Here is a 16,387-nt window from a genome sequence, read left to right as displayed (position 1 = left end):
TTTATTTGGACAGTGAAGCTAAAACTTTTAATTTGGCTCTATACTCCAGCGTTTTTTTATTTGAGATCATATGTTTCACATGAGGGGACAGTACAGCATGTCACCATTTATTTGAGGGTATTTTCATACATATCTGTTTTACTGTTTAGAAATGAATGTGCTATATGTTCTAATCCCCATATGAAGGTGTCATAAGTATTAGGACAAATTCACTAATAGTGTATTCAGTTTAGTCAAAAGTTGAGTATTTGTTCCCATATTCCTAGTACCCAATGACTACATCAAGCTTGTGACTCTACCAACGTCTTGGATGCATTTGCAGTTTGTTTTGGTTGTGTTTCAGATTATGCACAACATATTTCTAACGTAGAATAGAAATGAATGGTAAATAATGTAATGAGTAAATTTGGAGTCAAATCAAATCAAATCAAATTTTATTAGTCACATACACATGGTTAGCAGATGTTAATGCGAGTGTAGCGAAATGCTTGTGCTTCTAGTTCCGACAATGCAGTAATAACCAACAAGTAATCTAACCTAACAATTCCACAACTACTACCTTATACACACACAAGTGTAAAGGGATAAAGAATATGTACATAAAGATATATGAATGAGTGGTGGTACAGAACGGCATAGGCAAGATGCAGTAGATGGTATAGAGTACGGTATATACATATGAGATGAGTACTGTAGGGTATGTAAACATAAAGTGGCATAGTTTAAAGTGGCTAGTGGTACATGTATTACATAAAGATGGCAAGATGCAGTAGATGATATAGAGTACAGTATATACATATGAGATGGGTAATGTAGGGTATGTAAACATTATATTAAGTGGCATTGTTTAAAGTGGCTAGTGGTACATTTTTACATAATTTCCATCAATTCCCATTTTTAAAGTGGCTGGAGTTGAGTCAGTATGTTGGCAGCGGCCGCTAAATGTTAGTGGTGGCTGTTTAACAGTCTGATGGCCTTGAGATAGAAGCTGTTTTTCAGTCTCTCGGTCCCTGCTTTGATGCACCTGTACTGACCTCGCCTTCTGGATGATAGCGGGGTGAACAGGCAGTGGCTTGGGTGGTTGTTGTCCTTGATGATCTTTATGGCCTTCCTGTGACATCGGGTGGTGTAGGTGTCCTGGAGGGCAGGTAGTTTGCCCCCGGTGATGCGTTCTGCAGACCTCACTACCCTCTGGAGAGCCTTACGGTTGTGGGCGGAGCAGTTGCCGTACCAGGCGGTGATACAGCCCGACAGGATGCTCTCGATTGTGCATCTGTAGAAGTTTGTGAGTGCTTTTGGTGACAAGCCGAATTTCTTCAGCCTTCTGAGGTTGAAGAGGCGCTGCTGCGCCTTCTTCACGACGCTGTCTGTGTGGGTGGACCAATTCAGTTTGTCCGTGATGTGTACGCCGAGGAACTTAAAACTTTCCACCTTCTCCACTACTGACCCGTCGATGTGGATAGGGGGGTGCTCCCTCTGCTGTTTCCTGAAGTCCACAATCATCTCCTTTGTTTTGTTGACGTTGAGTGTGAGGTTATTTTCCTGACACCACACTCCGAGGGCCCTCACCTCCTCCCTGTAGGCCGTCTCGTCGTTGTTGGTAATCAAGCCTACCACTGTAGTGTCATCCGCAAACTTGATGATTGTCACTTTTATTGTAAATAAGAATAGAATATGTTTCCTTACAATTCTACATCAATCTGGATGCGACCATGTTTATGGATAATCATGAATGAATCGTGAATAATGACGAGTTAGAAAATTACAGATGCACAAAGATCATGCCCCCTAAAACATGCTCCCCTATTACCAATAACAGGGGAGATTAGCATTTTTGGGGGGGGGTATGATCTTTGTCCCTCTGTAATTTTCTCACTTATCATTATTCATGATTCATTTATGATTATCCATAATCATGGTCGCATCCACATAGTAGAAGTGTTCAGATCTGATCCAGAAACATCTTCTATTTTTTATTTACAATAAAAGTGACTCTAAAATGACACAATCAATTATTCATCATTCAGTTCCTATTGGGAAAACATATTCCCGAAACAAATTGCAAATGCATCCAACAAGTTTGCAGAGCCACAAGCTTGATGTCTTTGCGTGCTAGGAATACGGGACCAAATACTACACTTTTGACTACTTTAATACACTATAAGTGAATTTGTCCAAATAATTATGAGAAAAAGAAAACGTATTCAAATCGGGGACTAGATACATAGAGTGCATTATTTTCTAAAAGGGTAAACAGATGTATGAAAATACCCTCAAATAAAAGGTGACATTCTGTACTGTCACCTTATATGAAACATTTGATCTCAAATAAAAAATGCTGGAGTAGAGAGCCAAATTAAAAGTTTTAGCTTCACTGTCCAAATAAATACTTTAGGGGAGCGTATAGCCACACAGAAGCTAGCAACCAGGGTTTTCAAACACTGGTACAGATGTAGGCTCTTAGTATGAGCCAGACTACTACAGCAGGAAAATAATTCTGCAGCAACAAGAAATGTGAATTATTATGTGGATTATAATTAGGCTAGTGTACCTTTTTTTGTAAGAGCTGATACCCTTTTTCCTTAGGGCAAATCCAATGACATTTTAAAGTGGAAATTACAAACTTTTTAAACCTTGAATAAACTACAAGTTTGCATTTTCTGCTGTGCAGGAACATTACATTTTCAGCAACAAAAGAGTGATCAAATTAAGATCCTACATCTGTACAGTAATGACATCCAGTTTTGGTCAGCTCACTAACTGCAGAAACCATTTGCATCTGGGGTGCATGGCAAGCAGTGCCGGCTAAAGATAACGATTCATCTTTTCAAATGCAAGCCCCGTTGAAAAATGTACCACTGTCTGCACTAGTTCAAGGTGTACCAGTATACTTAATATGAATGTGCGTCACTATCAAAGTCTACACGTCATTGATATTCAAACATTTGTATGTAAAAGAAAGACTGCTATTGGTGATTGATTTGGAAACCATTCATCAATTCATTATCTGAATCTTTACATTTTCGAGATTGGAGACATTCACAGTCACACAATTTCAAGCAATCTTAAAACGGTGTATTAGCCTACAGCTTTATAAATGTGCAAACTAAGAATGTTACATGCTTATACCGATCAGTAGATGCCTACGGTGTTGCTAGCAGTTGACAATTGCCTCGTTTCCACAGCCTTACCAAGTAGTTTTAGGACGCACTTAGTCTGGTAAGGCCGTCTGTTACACATCAATATTTTCCGGACAAAATGTAATATGACTTTGACATGAGTAATTTAAGCATGATACAGGTAGAGGCGGCGTAGGTAGTTGGTTGCATTTTTATCCCATCTTTACTGCTAGGTGGAGCCCGAGTATATGTTGTGAGCGTCAATCCAGATCCGAGTTTTGCCTCTCGCCGTTCTCGCATTCTACCTTGAGTCGAGTCAAGACCGCATTTCTCTCAGGCAGTGCTCCGAATTTGGTTTGTCATGCGCCGAGAGCTCAGCTTTGGAAACAATATCTCGAGTTCTTTGCCGTGGACCTTTTCTAACAAGAGGCTAAATACATTATTTTGGATACTCTTTTTTTGTTGGCATAACATGTTACGCCTTTGAGCTTTTTCTTTAGGACATGATGTAGCCTAGCTACTGCACAAAAGAGGACGTGTGTCACTGTTGAGGGATTGACATCTAGATAGAACGGGCTCCTTGTGTAGGCTTTCTCCCGCAATATCATCAGTAGCCTATAGGCTACACGGATCATACTACAGACATTTCCAGCTCTTCTATTAACTTACCGGACTCGTGAAAGAATAGGCTATAGCCTTAACGGAGTTATTCGAAATAATATTTGGGAATCGCGTTCTTTTCCCTCGATCATCTGAGTAGATTGAAATCTGCATGGTTTTCAGTGCGCAAGTACGATAGCCTATCCATTGGGGAAAGACAATATTGTGTGAGCAATTTTATTACTTACACTTTCAATGGGATGACTACTTGAAGGGTATAATCGTTTTCACCGGTATCATCTTCTAAAACACGGTAAGAATATTCTACTAAAATGTAGACTATATGATTTTAGCTTCATCTGCATCTATATTTTGATGCGCATATGCACTTCAATTAGGCTACCTGCAGTTTCTCCTATATCCAATATTTGCGACAACGCTGAGTGTTCAATGCAATGTGTAGGCTAGTGATGTTATATGCTAGACTGTATCCCCCCCAAAATGATGCTAGACTTAGATTTTTAAATAAACTTGTCGGCATTATTTATTGGCTATGCAGTTTGCAATGAATTGCTTAGTCAAGATATCGATACTTTCTGGTGTCTGTTGCGGTGATTAACGAGCGTCACTTAATTAAAGACAATAGGCATTTTTTCAATGAGCGCGTCCGTCCTGCTCTAGCCAAACACGAGAACCGATGCTTACATTTCAAATAGTTTGGTGCATCATGGTTTATTGTGAAGGGAATGGTTGGAACTATGCTCGTGCAAGGTGCGTTTCTCCATTCACTACCTTTCTTTCAGAGCATGTTGAAAGGACGTGCACCGATTTTTACATTGCGCAAAATCAATGTGAAGTTGGATGATGAATGTATTGCAATGAATTAAGTTTGTGTTGGATACACTGCAAAACCGTTCAGGTAGTCCCGTACATGCCATGTCTGCTTGAAACAGGGGTTGTATACAATAAGATGTTCAAGGGAAAATGGAAAATGGATGGAGTTTTTTGGCAAATTTCCTGCATTTGGAATTTTGACAATTTTTAGTGCCACCATGCAAGTTAAAGGGGAAAAACTGACGCAGTAACAGAGCAGTGGGGCACTTCTGCATCTCACCAGAAAGGAACTGTAGGCTTATGAGCAACCAGAATTGGTTACATTTATGTTGATCATCTCATTCCAAAGAATGCATGTTGGGCTAACTTATATATTTATTTATCAAACATCACTTGCACAAAGAGCATAGGTTATATGTTGTGTTGCATAATGTTATAGAAATGTATTTCAACTCATGTAGTGATGGATTTTACATTGTGATTCCCGAGGTAGGCCTATCAACAACAGCTCTGAACACCTCTGCCTACCTCTGCCTTACTACCATGAAGCTTACAGGCTTCTATAGGCTCTTGTCTGGAAATTGTGGGTGTTGGACAAACACTGTAGATAAGCTTTGATTCATGCATATTAAATCTAAACTGGCAGCGGTAGCTAGGCTAACATTTTGATCAGAACTTTTCTTAACCCTCCACAGCAGTGATCTTAGTTGTCTTTTGTCTCATTTCAATATGTTTTGTTATTTTGTCCGCAATGCCATTTTGAATTTGAAATGGAATGGACTAACAGGAGTGACTGGCTATTGTGCGGGTGCGACATAAAACATTCCAATTAGGATCCGAGTCGGTAACATTCATTTATTTTGAATCCGTCCCATCAGATAACAGTTATTTCCCAGACATTCTACCCAGGGCTAGGCCTACTAGCGCGCAATCTCTTTGTCGCTGACTCTGTCTCATCATCTGTGAAGTGCTCCCAAGGTGGTGACACGTGATTACAGCAATATCGTCAATGTGGTGGGTGTACGGTAAACATGCCCACAACAAAACTAACACAGCCATCTACCTCAGACGGCGAAGACCTTGACATTCTCCCCCAAGAGGAATGACGAGAGGACAGTTGAAGCTTTCTGTCTAATTGGATGTCAACCTGTAGTTTACTTTCAATGTATCTTGTCTTTGCTTATCCAATGCCATGTCGTTCTTCATAATATTTGCTCCACAGCTGTGGACAAAGTGTCCCAACGGTGGAATGTCTGACGGATTTTACTTTTGACTATATTGAGAGATGCTGACCTTGATTTACCTCTTATTGTGGCGCCGCCCCATTGCAGTGCATTCTGGATGTCTTGCCTAATTCATTTTAGCCAACCGCTTATGATGTAAAGTCAACATGTCTGGAAAATTGATAATCCTGTCAGTAGCAACAGTTGCTCTGTCTGTAAACTGCCTTTTATTGCCAAAAAAAAGGAAATTAGGGAGTCACACAGCACCCCAGAGCTGGTACTTCGATTCTTTATTTAACTAGGCAAGTCAGTAAAGAACAAATTCTTATTTTACAATACCGGGCTACCCTGGGCCAATTGTGCGCTGCCCTATGAGACTCCCAATCATGTCCGGTTGTGATACAGCCTGGGATCGAACCAGGGTCTTGTGACACTTCTAGCATTGAGATGCAGTGCCTTAGACCACTGTGCCACTCGTAAGCCCTTACCTGTGTGAAAACAATCAGTGGTACCCTATGGACATTACTGCTTTAGGTGTTCTAAGGCTTAGTAGGTGGTTTTTCACTAAACCAAACTTTATCTATTTGTTCTGGGCTGGAATTCAATCAAACTGGTACATATAAATAAAGGAAAGGGAGTGTTTTTGGGCAGTTAGCTCAAACACATTGATTTGATCAATCTAGGCCTAAAATAATCAAATTTGGAAGTAATTATTTAATTGGGTTTAATAAGCAGTTATTTGAATCAATGGTGCGGTGGATGGTTATCAATGTTTAATCCTAGCCAGGTGGTCCCACCCATGTTTACAAGCCAGGCAGATAGCTACCTACTGAGAGCCTAATGTTTTAGTGAACAGCTGTTGTATACAGGATATGCAGCTGACAAGGTCCCGCAATGATGTTGCTCGAACAACAAAGGTTTAACAAAGCCATCATAAAACCTTCGAAGGCCTATATGCTTTGTAAGCAAAGTCATACAATTAAGGTGTAATGATATAACCAGTACTTACATCTATCTGATGCATTGCCAAATGCTAAATACCCTTTTACTGTTTAGTATGACATTTGCTTATGAATGGTTTGTGAAGCATTATAAAGGTCCTTATAAAGGGCTATAGTACCTTTTATGAATGGTTTACCCTTCAGGATGGCTGTTTTCCCTCGTTTTTATTGTCTTTCGTTTTGTGGCCTTGACAAAGATGGTTTTACTGAGACGTTTCTCTAACAACTACGCAACAACTGGTTATCTCTCTTAACCCGGATGATGGGTGTGTATAGGTTGGAACGGCTCTTGCCAGCTCCACTTGGAGGTCTTTATTCTGCATTGTCTCTCTGGACAGAGCCTCTGTGTTTTTATATTACTCTCATGATGTAAGCCCTCCCCTCTTCGTTGCTTCACATTCCCGCTAATGGCGTCAATTTATAATGATATGGGTTAATTTGGTGTCCTCAGTGAACTTAGGTTTCACCAAAACCAATCCTGACTACTTCCATATGGGCTGCCATTGCATTTCGTCCTCCGACGCAATCTCATTTTGTGTGCTGTTTTTCCATTTTCTTTTTCTCCCTTTTTCCAAATGCACTGTCTTAGTTCTCAGTGAGTGTATTTGCGTTTTCATAAAGTCTATTTGATTAATGTGATTTTGTTCTTTCATTTTGAACATTAATACGCAGCAGGTGGAATCACATTTGCCATTACAGTATGAATCGAGACATGAGCTCTTCAATTCTCTTCATCGATTGAACTGTATAGGATATGACTTAATAGTTCCTCTGTTGTAAATTAAGGCTTTTGCTGGAGTTAAAAAGTACTGTCCTTGTATCGATTTGAATAGCCTACAAAGGCTAGAGGCTACTAGGCTATGGAGGGTATTTAGATGTCTGTAAATTGCGGCGCTCTCACACTTTCACGGTCTCACTCTAATCTCCCTCTTGCTACAGACTAGGCCTTAATTATTTTCAGAGCTCAAATTAGTTGATAGCTTTAGGATGAGAGGTTGTGATTTATCTGAATATGAGTCGTCTTTGAACAAAATCAATGGACACTTCCTGTACATCACATTCAGCCCTAAGACAACGTTGCTGCTTGAGGTACAGTAAGGGGGAGTGTTGAATGTTGAAGTGGTTTGATCACTAACTGGTGGAATATCACCTCAATCTATTTTCCTTTGCCTGTTTGGGTGCGGGACATGGCTCATGTAACAGTATATGCATCTTATTGCTCAGGTACATGTACAAACTGGTTTCAGGGGTGAAATTCATATTCATCTCGGCGCCTGCATGTACGATCATCTGTTCTTCAATCAAAAGCCATTTGTTCATTGTGGCTTCTGCACCGACTGCCTTCTGTCTCCATGTACATTGTGTTTAATGAGGGAAATTAGTTTCTTTATAGAAGCCAGAAAAACAATTACAGGAAGAGAGGCGAAGCCAGCAGCACCTGGTAATTGTGTTTTTTGCCCCCCTCCCCTTCAATGCTTCCCTGACAAACCAAAATAACACTTAGGTCACACCAAATGTGGCTTGGAATTTTCAACCAATTTGGTCATTGCCAAAATTGGTGTTGGAATAGATTTGTGGGTTGCTGGATGGCATGAGGGGGTAAATGTATGATTGTCAAAATTGACCTTGGATCCCTACGGATTGCCGTATGCAGCTGGCGGTTGCATTGTTAGACATTTGTGATTCGACCTGGAATAAAGGCTTTAGAAATGCTAGCGTAGCATCAATCATATTGCCTGACAACTCAATGAGTGCTGCTGCTCCATCGTTCGTTACATACTTTAGTCTGAGACGGCCATCGTTGAAGTTGTTTGTGGTGATGTCAAAACGAGGGGTGTTGTACAAAACCAAAGTCATCAGCGACGGGATCATCTCTAACCAATCAGAGTATCGAAACCAATGACACATTTTTGAAATGCCGTTTGACCTACGTGTGTCCTGGCTCTGGCCCAACCCATTGGTTTCTGGGACCAATCAGAACGGTTAGAATGTTTGTGTTCTAGAAATTGTCGGAGGTATTCAGATCTAGACTCATTGCGGAGAAGAAACTAAGGTCTGTGGCGTTTGGCCGAAGCAAGGAGTTTGGGTAGCCAGGCAATCAATCATGTCCTTTATGGGTACAAATAGCCAGGCTTGGCTAAATCCTTGCATACAACCAGGTAGAATGACAGATGCCAAGGAAACAACAGTTAGGCTACCTGCCCGACTCTCTTACACACACACACTCATGTAGGCCAAAAAGGCCCCTGCTGCCAGTGTGAGGGCCTTGGCTCTCTGGGGTCTCCAGGACAGGAGTGATCATGCTGTTAAGGTGAGACAAGCCGGTCTGCCAGGACTCGTCTGTGGCAGGAATGTGACAGAAGAAGAAAAGAGTGGCAGAAAAGAAAAGAACCATGGCCGTGGAAAGTAAAGGTCCTTTGAGGCACGTCTCGCTCAACACTTTCAGTGTCCTGGGCTACAAAGAGCTCGGACAGAAAGGTTGGGGTGAAAAGCTTTCACAAACTGTCAACAAAAGGAAAGTCCGGTAGAAAATGAGGCTGTATTGAGGTGTCCAGAGCATTGTGGTGGATCCTTCCTCGATTGACATGTTTGAAAGATAGGGTCGTGCAATTGGATGCTTGATGCTGCAGCTCGGAAAAAGGGATGACCTCGAAGTGTTTGAGTGTTTTAAAAGAAAAGGCCTAGAGGAAACACCATGGACACGATACAGAACATAAGAGCCATTAAGGCCAAGGTTTGCTTTCAGGAAGTGACAAAAGGCATATTTGAGGCCCGTAGCCGCGGCTCTATATATCGAAGGCGGGCGATTTGCAGGGTCAGAGTAGTGAGATGACAGGGGTTATTGTGGTACAAGTTAAGTGCTTCTGCATCAGCGTTTGGCTCCGCACAAAAGATGGAACTGGAAAGGTTTTGAGCTCTTAAGGGTTTTTGAGTGGTTTAAAACACAAGCACAGACAGACAGACGGACAGACAGACACACACATTTGGTGCCCTATGAGTCACGTAGTGTTATTTTTTTATTTTCTATTGTCAGACTGAGGAGAATGATGCGGTGTGTGGCAATGTGAGTGTGATCGAAGACATGCATTCATCCCACCATCCCTCTCATTTGCTAACCCATTCATTATCCTCGAATAACCCCATTCTTCTCCCTTATGACAGGGATTATCAAATTCATTCCAGCACCTTTCTCTTTGCTGAGTTTGCCCCCAAATGCGGTTGGGAAGAGGGTACGAGGGTAGGGTCTAGGGCTGGCACAATTTACCGTGTAACGATGGTTATGGTTGAAGACGTCATGAAAATGAAATCAGTTTCTGCGGTAACATGGAATCTTAACAACGTGATAACTTTGTTGCTCCTTGCTGAAACAAGCAAGGTTTTCGGTTGCCTAAGCAACACCCTCCTCCCTGCAGCAGCACACATAGAACTAGAATGACTGGAAATGTGCTTGGAACCTCTAACCCTGTCAATTTGACTGGTAAATGTATGGGTACACTCGCAGTGGCTGCCTGGTATAGTGATGCAATCATTTCCTTAGTAATCTAGAATGTTCATTCAAATTGTTACGTGATGTAGCTCATGCAATGGAATATATTTTTTGTAGTTTCAGTTGACCTGATCAACAAATCACAGCACGTATTGGTGTACATTTCCTGCTTTTACTTACTGCTTTGCTCCTGTGGGTACACTTGCAATGGCCGACAGTCCACTATTATGCCATCATTGATTTGAATCTGGATGCCCATTCTATTCATTATATTTCTATGGCAGCACATGTAGTCAGGAGGAGAGAATTTGCGTCTTAAAATTAGAACGATAGTTAACTGTGACGGCGGCCATTTGGCTGGCAAATAACTGTCATCCAAAATTACGCGACCATCACAGCCCTAGTAGGGGCCGATGATCGACCGCTGTTAGGCGGGATGGAGTTGTGGGGGATTTCATGCCCATAAGTTTGCAGTGTTTTAAAAGAGCAGCTTATGAATTGTCATAGTCATGGAATTGTCATAGCTGCTTCCAGTAGGCTTGTCAATCAGACAATGCACTGGAAACTTATGGGTTGAGTCAGAGGCAGAGAGAAAATTAGGGAATGTGACCATCATGGAACATAAAATCACTCTAAATCAACTTGGCCCCCGTTGATTTGATGACTCCTACAATGAAACCCGTTATGCTGTTGCGGTCCATCCAATAAAGACGGGAAACGATACACATAAAAATAGCCCGTCGGCCATCTTTCCCGAGTTCCGGTGCCACGTCACATTAATTCAAGTCATTTATGCATTCAATTTGAATAAAAGCCTACGAGGGTGGCATGTCAGCGAGGGCAGAGCTCGACCCGTGTGGCGTGCGCTTGGCCCCAGCATGACCAATTACGTATTCCCCCCCCCCCCCCCCCACCCAGTCAAATTTCTTTGCTCGTTGACTTTCCCTGAGCCTGCAGTTTTTCAATAATCTGCTACCTCCCTTCCACCTTCAATTTGCCACTTAACTTGTCCCTGGGGGGGTCAAAACAGTTAGGCTGAGCAGCGTTACAATTTACAACTCAAACCTCACACCAGATATCTCAGACTCTGAATGTGATGTATTTGCTTTGTAGTTTTGAGTGCCGCCGAGTTCACAAATGGACATGCGTCCTTAATCCCTTCAGATGTAAAGGAAATACAATTCAGAACTGTCGTCGTCTATTTAATTGTTGTTCATAGGCCTACTGTAACTGTGACAATAGCAGATGGATTTATAGAATAGGGATAGAAGCTTGACGTGATGAGTGTTGCTGTAGATTTATTGAGTGTGACCTTTTACCTACAGTAGTGTCTTAGAAGAGCCCTCCTTTTGATTAAATAGGGTGACCTTTTAGGGTTTCTATTGATGTACACTATATACAGTGGGGAGAACAAGTATTTGATACACTGCCGATTTTGCAGGTTTTCCTACTTACAAAGCATGTAGAGGTCTGTCATTTTTATCATAGGTACACTTCAACTGTGAGAGACGGAATCTAAAACAAAAATCCAGAAAATCACATTGTATGATTTTTAAGTAATTAATTTGCATTTTATTGCATGACATAAGTATTTGATCACCTACCAACCAGTAAGAATTCCGGCTCTCACAGACCTGTTAGTTTTTCTTTAAGAAGCCCTCCTGTTCTCCACTCATTACCTGTATTAACTGCACCTGTTTGAACTCGTTACCTGTATAAAAGACACCTGTCCACACACTCAATCAAACAGACTCCAACCTCTCCACAATGGCCAAGACCAGAGAGCTGTGTAAGGACATCAGGGATAAATTGTAGACCTGTACAAGGCTGGGATGGGCTACAGGACAATAGCCAAGCAGCTTGGTGAGAAGGCAACAACTGTTGGCACAATTATTAGAAAATGGAAGAAGTTCAAGATGACGGTCAATCACCCTCGGTCTGGGGCTCCATGCAAGATCTCACCTCGTGGGGCATCAATGATCATGAGGAATGTGAGGGATCAGCCCAGAACTACACGGCAGGACCTGGTCAATGACCTGAAGAGAGCTGGGACCACAGTCTCAAAGAAAACCATTAGTAACACACTACGCCGTCATGGATTAAAATCCTGCAGCGCACGCAAGGTCCCCCTGCTCAAGCCAGCGCATGTCCAGGCCCGTCTGAAGTTTGCCAATGACCATCTGGATGATCCAGAGGAGGAATGGGAGAAGGTCATGTGGTCTGATGAGACAAAAATAGAGCTTTTTGCTCTAAACTCCACTCGCCGTGTTTGGAGGAATAGAAGGATGAGTACAACCCCAAGAACACCATCCCAACCGTGAAGCATGGAGGTGGAAACATCATTCTTTGGGGATGCTTTTCTGCAAAGGGGACAGGACGACTGCACCGTATTGAGGGGAGGATGGATGGGGCCATGTATCGCGAGATCTTGACCAACAACCTCCTTCCCTCAGTAAGAGCATTGAAGATGGGTCGTGGCTGGGTCTTCCAGCATGACAACGACCCGAAACACACAGCCAGGGCAACTAAGGAGTGGCTCCGTAAGAAGCATCTCAAGGTCCTGGAGTGGCCTAGCCAGTCTCCAGACCTGAACCCAATAGAAAATCTTTGGAGGGAGCCGAAAGTCCGTATTGCCCAGCGACAGCCCCGAAACCTGAAGGATCTGGAGAAGGTCTGTATGGAGGAGTGGGCCAAAATCCCTGCTGCAGTGTGTACAAACCTGGTCAAGAACTACAGGAAACGTATGATCTCTGTAATTGCAAACTAAGGTTTCTGTACCAAATATTCAGTTCTGCTTTTCTGATGTATCAAATACTTATGTCATGCAATAAAATGCAAATTAATTACTTAAAAATCATACAATGTGATTTTCTGGATTTTTGTTTTAAATTCCTTCTCTCACAGTTGAAGTGTACCTATGATAAAAATTACAGACCTCTACATGCTTTGTAAGTAGGAAAACCTGCAAAATTGTCAGTGTATCAAATACTTGTTCTCCCCACTGTATACTTATATATATATGTGGACACCCCTTCAAATGAGTTGATTAGGCTATTTCAGCCACAGCCGTTGCTGACAGGTGTATAAAATTGAGCACACAGCCATGTGTCTCCGTAGACAAACATTGGAAGTAGAATGGCCTTACTAAAGAGCTCAGTGACTTCAAACGTGGCACCGTCATAGGATTCCACCTTTCCATCAAGTCAGTTTGTAAAATTTCTGCCCTGCTAGAGCTGCCCCGGTCAACTGCAAGTGCTGTTATTGTGAAGTGGAAACATGTAGGAGCAACAACGGTTCAGCTGCAAAGTGATAAGCCACACAAGTTTACAGAACGAGACTGCCGGGTGCTGAAGCACATAGTGTGTAAAAAATAAATAATAATCTGTCCTCGGTTGCAACACTCACTATCGGGTTCCAAACTGCCTCTTTAAGCAACGTCAGCACAAGAACTGTTCGTCGGTACCTTCATGAAATTGGTTTCCATGAACGAGCAGCCGCACACAAGCCTAAGATCACCATGTGCAATGCCAAGCGTCAGCTGGAGGGGTGTAAAGCTCGCTGCCATTGGACTCTGGAGCAGTGGGAATACCTTCTCTCGAGTGATGAGTCACGCTTCACCATCTGGCAGTCTGACGGACGAATCTGGGTTTGGCGGATGCCAGGAACACTACCTGTACCAATGCATAGTGCCAAATGTAAAGTTTGGTGGGGAGGAATAATGGTCTGGGGTTGTTTTTCATGTTTCGGGCTAGTCCCCTTAGTTCCAGTGAAGTTGGAACTTAACGCTACAGCATACAATGACTTTCTAGACAATTCTGTGCTTCCGACTTTGTGGCAACAGTTTGCGGAATGTCTTTTCCTGTTTCAGCATGACAATGCCCCCGTGCACAAAGCGAGGTCCATACAGAAATGGTTTGTCGATCGGTGTGGAAGAACTTGACTGGCCTGCTCAGAGCCCTGACATCAACCCCATTGAACACCTTTGGGATGAATTGAAACGCCGACTGCGAACCAGGCCTAATCGCTCAACATCAACCTCACTAATGCTCTTGTGGCTGAATGGAAGCAACATTAGTGGAAAGCCTTCCCAGAAGAGCGGAGGCTGTTATAGAAGCAAAGGGGGGACCAACTCCATATCAATGCCCATGATTTTGCAATGAGATGTTCGAAGAGTAGATGACCAAAAGTATGTGGACATCTAGTGTATCCTGGAATAGGTAAATTCATCTGAAGTGATGGTGTCATTCGGAGTAATCAAATGTTAGTTACGAAGGTGTAAAACCCACTAGAAGGACTAGTACATGGGCAACTTCTTTTCTCACCAGTTATACGTTTATTGTATGGTATTATTGAACAATGTGTAGAACTGTTATATACGTAAGGCATGGGAGTTATGTGATATACACAATTATATTCAGTTACCATATGAAAGAAACTTGCCAGTTCCATTGGTTTATTAAAATCAGTCCACTTTGATTCACCTAGTCCTCCCACAACAGGAATGAATCAAATCAGAAGGTTTAAGTTTGGTAGTTATCTCTGTATGTGCGACCTGACCTGACGTGTGAGTGTGAAAAAGATTGATGTGAAATAATTTATATGCTGGCTATAATTCCTGAAATGTCGATTTAGCATTTGAAGGAATCCTAGCGTCTCTTATGATCCTCCTGGTGTTAAAAGGCACCCAGAAGCTATTAAACTGACATAGTCCAACGAAGCCCCAGTACATCAACCTCTTTACTACTCTGTAAAGTGTGATCCATTTGTCTATATGTATTTTACAATGTGACACGTTTTCTGAGGAGAAGATTGATATTGAAGCTTTGCTAGGTTTGGAGGTTTTTTCCTTAACTAGATGTGGTGGGGACGCAAACAAAACAGGGCTTTTTCTGCTAAATGGAGGGACTTGGGTTAATTTATGGCCTGTTTGGAAGGCAGGTTTGGGTCTGAATCCGTAATGAGCAAGTGCACCTCCAGTCGCATACAAATGAATGACGATGACAGTTCGTATTTATGCCTCCCAAACCATGGAGACCTCCTGATCTGACCACTAATTGCCGATCAAAAAGGCTTTAATTCCATGCACCATATCATAAATATCAATGTATAGTTCCTATACCGTACAATGATGGACAATGCCAAATGTGTCACATGCCTAAGGAATACAGATGCCACCCATCAAGTTATCGCAAAGGTTTTCAAATGATAAATGTCTTAATTGCGTCCCAAATGGCACCCCACACATTGGGTTTCCAACCACACCTGCACATGTATTTTAAAATAAAAAATTCATGTTTTATCTGTAAAAAATATATACTGATTTTGACCAGGGCCCATAGGGTTCTGCACCATGGAGGACAGCTAGCTACTGTTCTCCTCGGTACATCGACCTCAATACAAAACCTAGGAGGCTCATGGTTCTCACCCCCTTCCACAGACTTCCACAGTAATTATGACAACTTTCAGAGGACGTCCTCAAACCTATCAGAGCTCTTGCAGCCTTAACTGACATGTTGTCCACCCAATCAAAAGATCAGAGAATTAATCTAGTACTGAAAGCATAAGCTACAGCTAGCTAGCACTGCAGTGCATAACATGTGGTGAGTAGTTGAATCAAAGGGAGAGCAAGATAATAGTTTTGAATAAATTCATTTCAGAGAGTGAGAGGGAGAACCTCCTGAGGCTTAGCTAAGGTCAACCACTGTCAACCACAACAGAGCTTAGAATATCAGAATCATGTAGCTCTGACAGATTGAGTGAGTGCCATATTTGGTTGTATTTTTGATTTTATTATTTTTTAACGTTCAGTTAGCTTGCGAATGCAGCTAGATATTTTGGCCTACTCAAACACCCAGCTCAAACAGAGAGGCATGGTATATTAGCGATCTGGATATGGCTATCCAACGCTGGAACTCTCAAGTCAAGGTAAGCTTTTGGTTTTATTAATGTATTGCCACCGGGGCCCGCTGGTCTAACTGCTTTCTGACTACACTGTGCTATGTGATTGTAGCGGATTTCCTTACGCGTTAGTCAACTAGAACTAATAGAACTATGACAGGACAACTATGTAGGCGGTTATGATATGAAGGTTTGGCTTGGAAAGTTTTTTTTGCCTGGTCACAG

At 42.1% G+C, this 16,387-nt stretch overlaps 1 protein-coding gene across 6 annotated transcripts in view; it reads left to right on the top strand.

The window, feature by feature from the left end:
• The first annotated feature begins 3,396 nt into the window (after nt 1-3,396).
• The window catches only part of LOC139534554 (adhesion G protein-coupled receptor L3-like), a 301,582-nt gene continuing 288,591 nt past the window's right edge, over nt 3,397-16,387 (top strand). For all 6 annotated transcript variants that reach the window (XM_071333764.1, XM_071333763.1, XM_071333762.1 and 3 more), the window contains exon 1: nt 3,397-4,032. The gene's annotated coding sequence lies outside the window, so the exon portion shown is untranslated. The remainder of the gene's footprint in view (nt 4,033-16,387) is intronic.

Source organism: Salvelinus alpinus, chromosome 11 (genome assembly GCF_045679555.1).
Source record: "Salvelinus alpinus chromosome 11, SLU_Salpinus.1, whole genome shotgun sequence".
Taxonomy (NCBI): Eukaryota; Metazoa; Chordata; class Actinopteri; order Salmoniformes; family Salmonidae; genus Salvelinus; species Salvelinus alpinus.
This window is presented reverse-complemented; position numbering and strand designations above follow the sequence as displayed.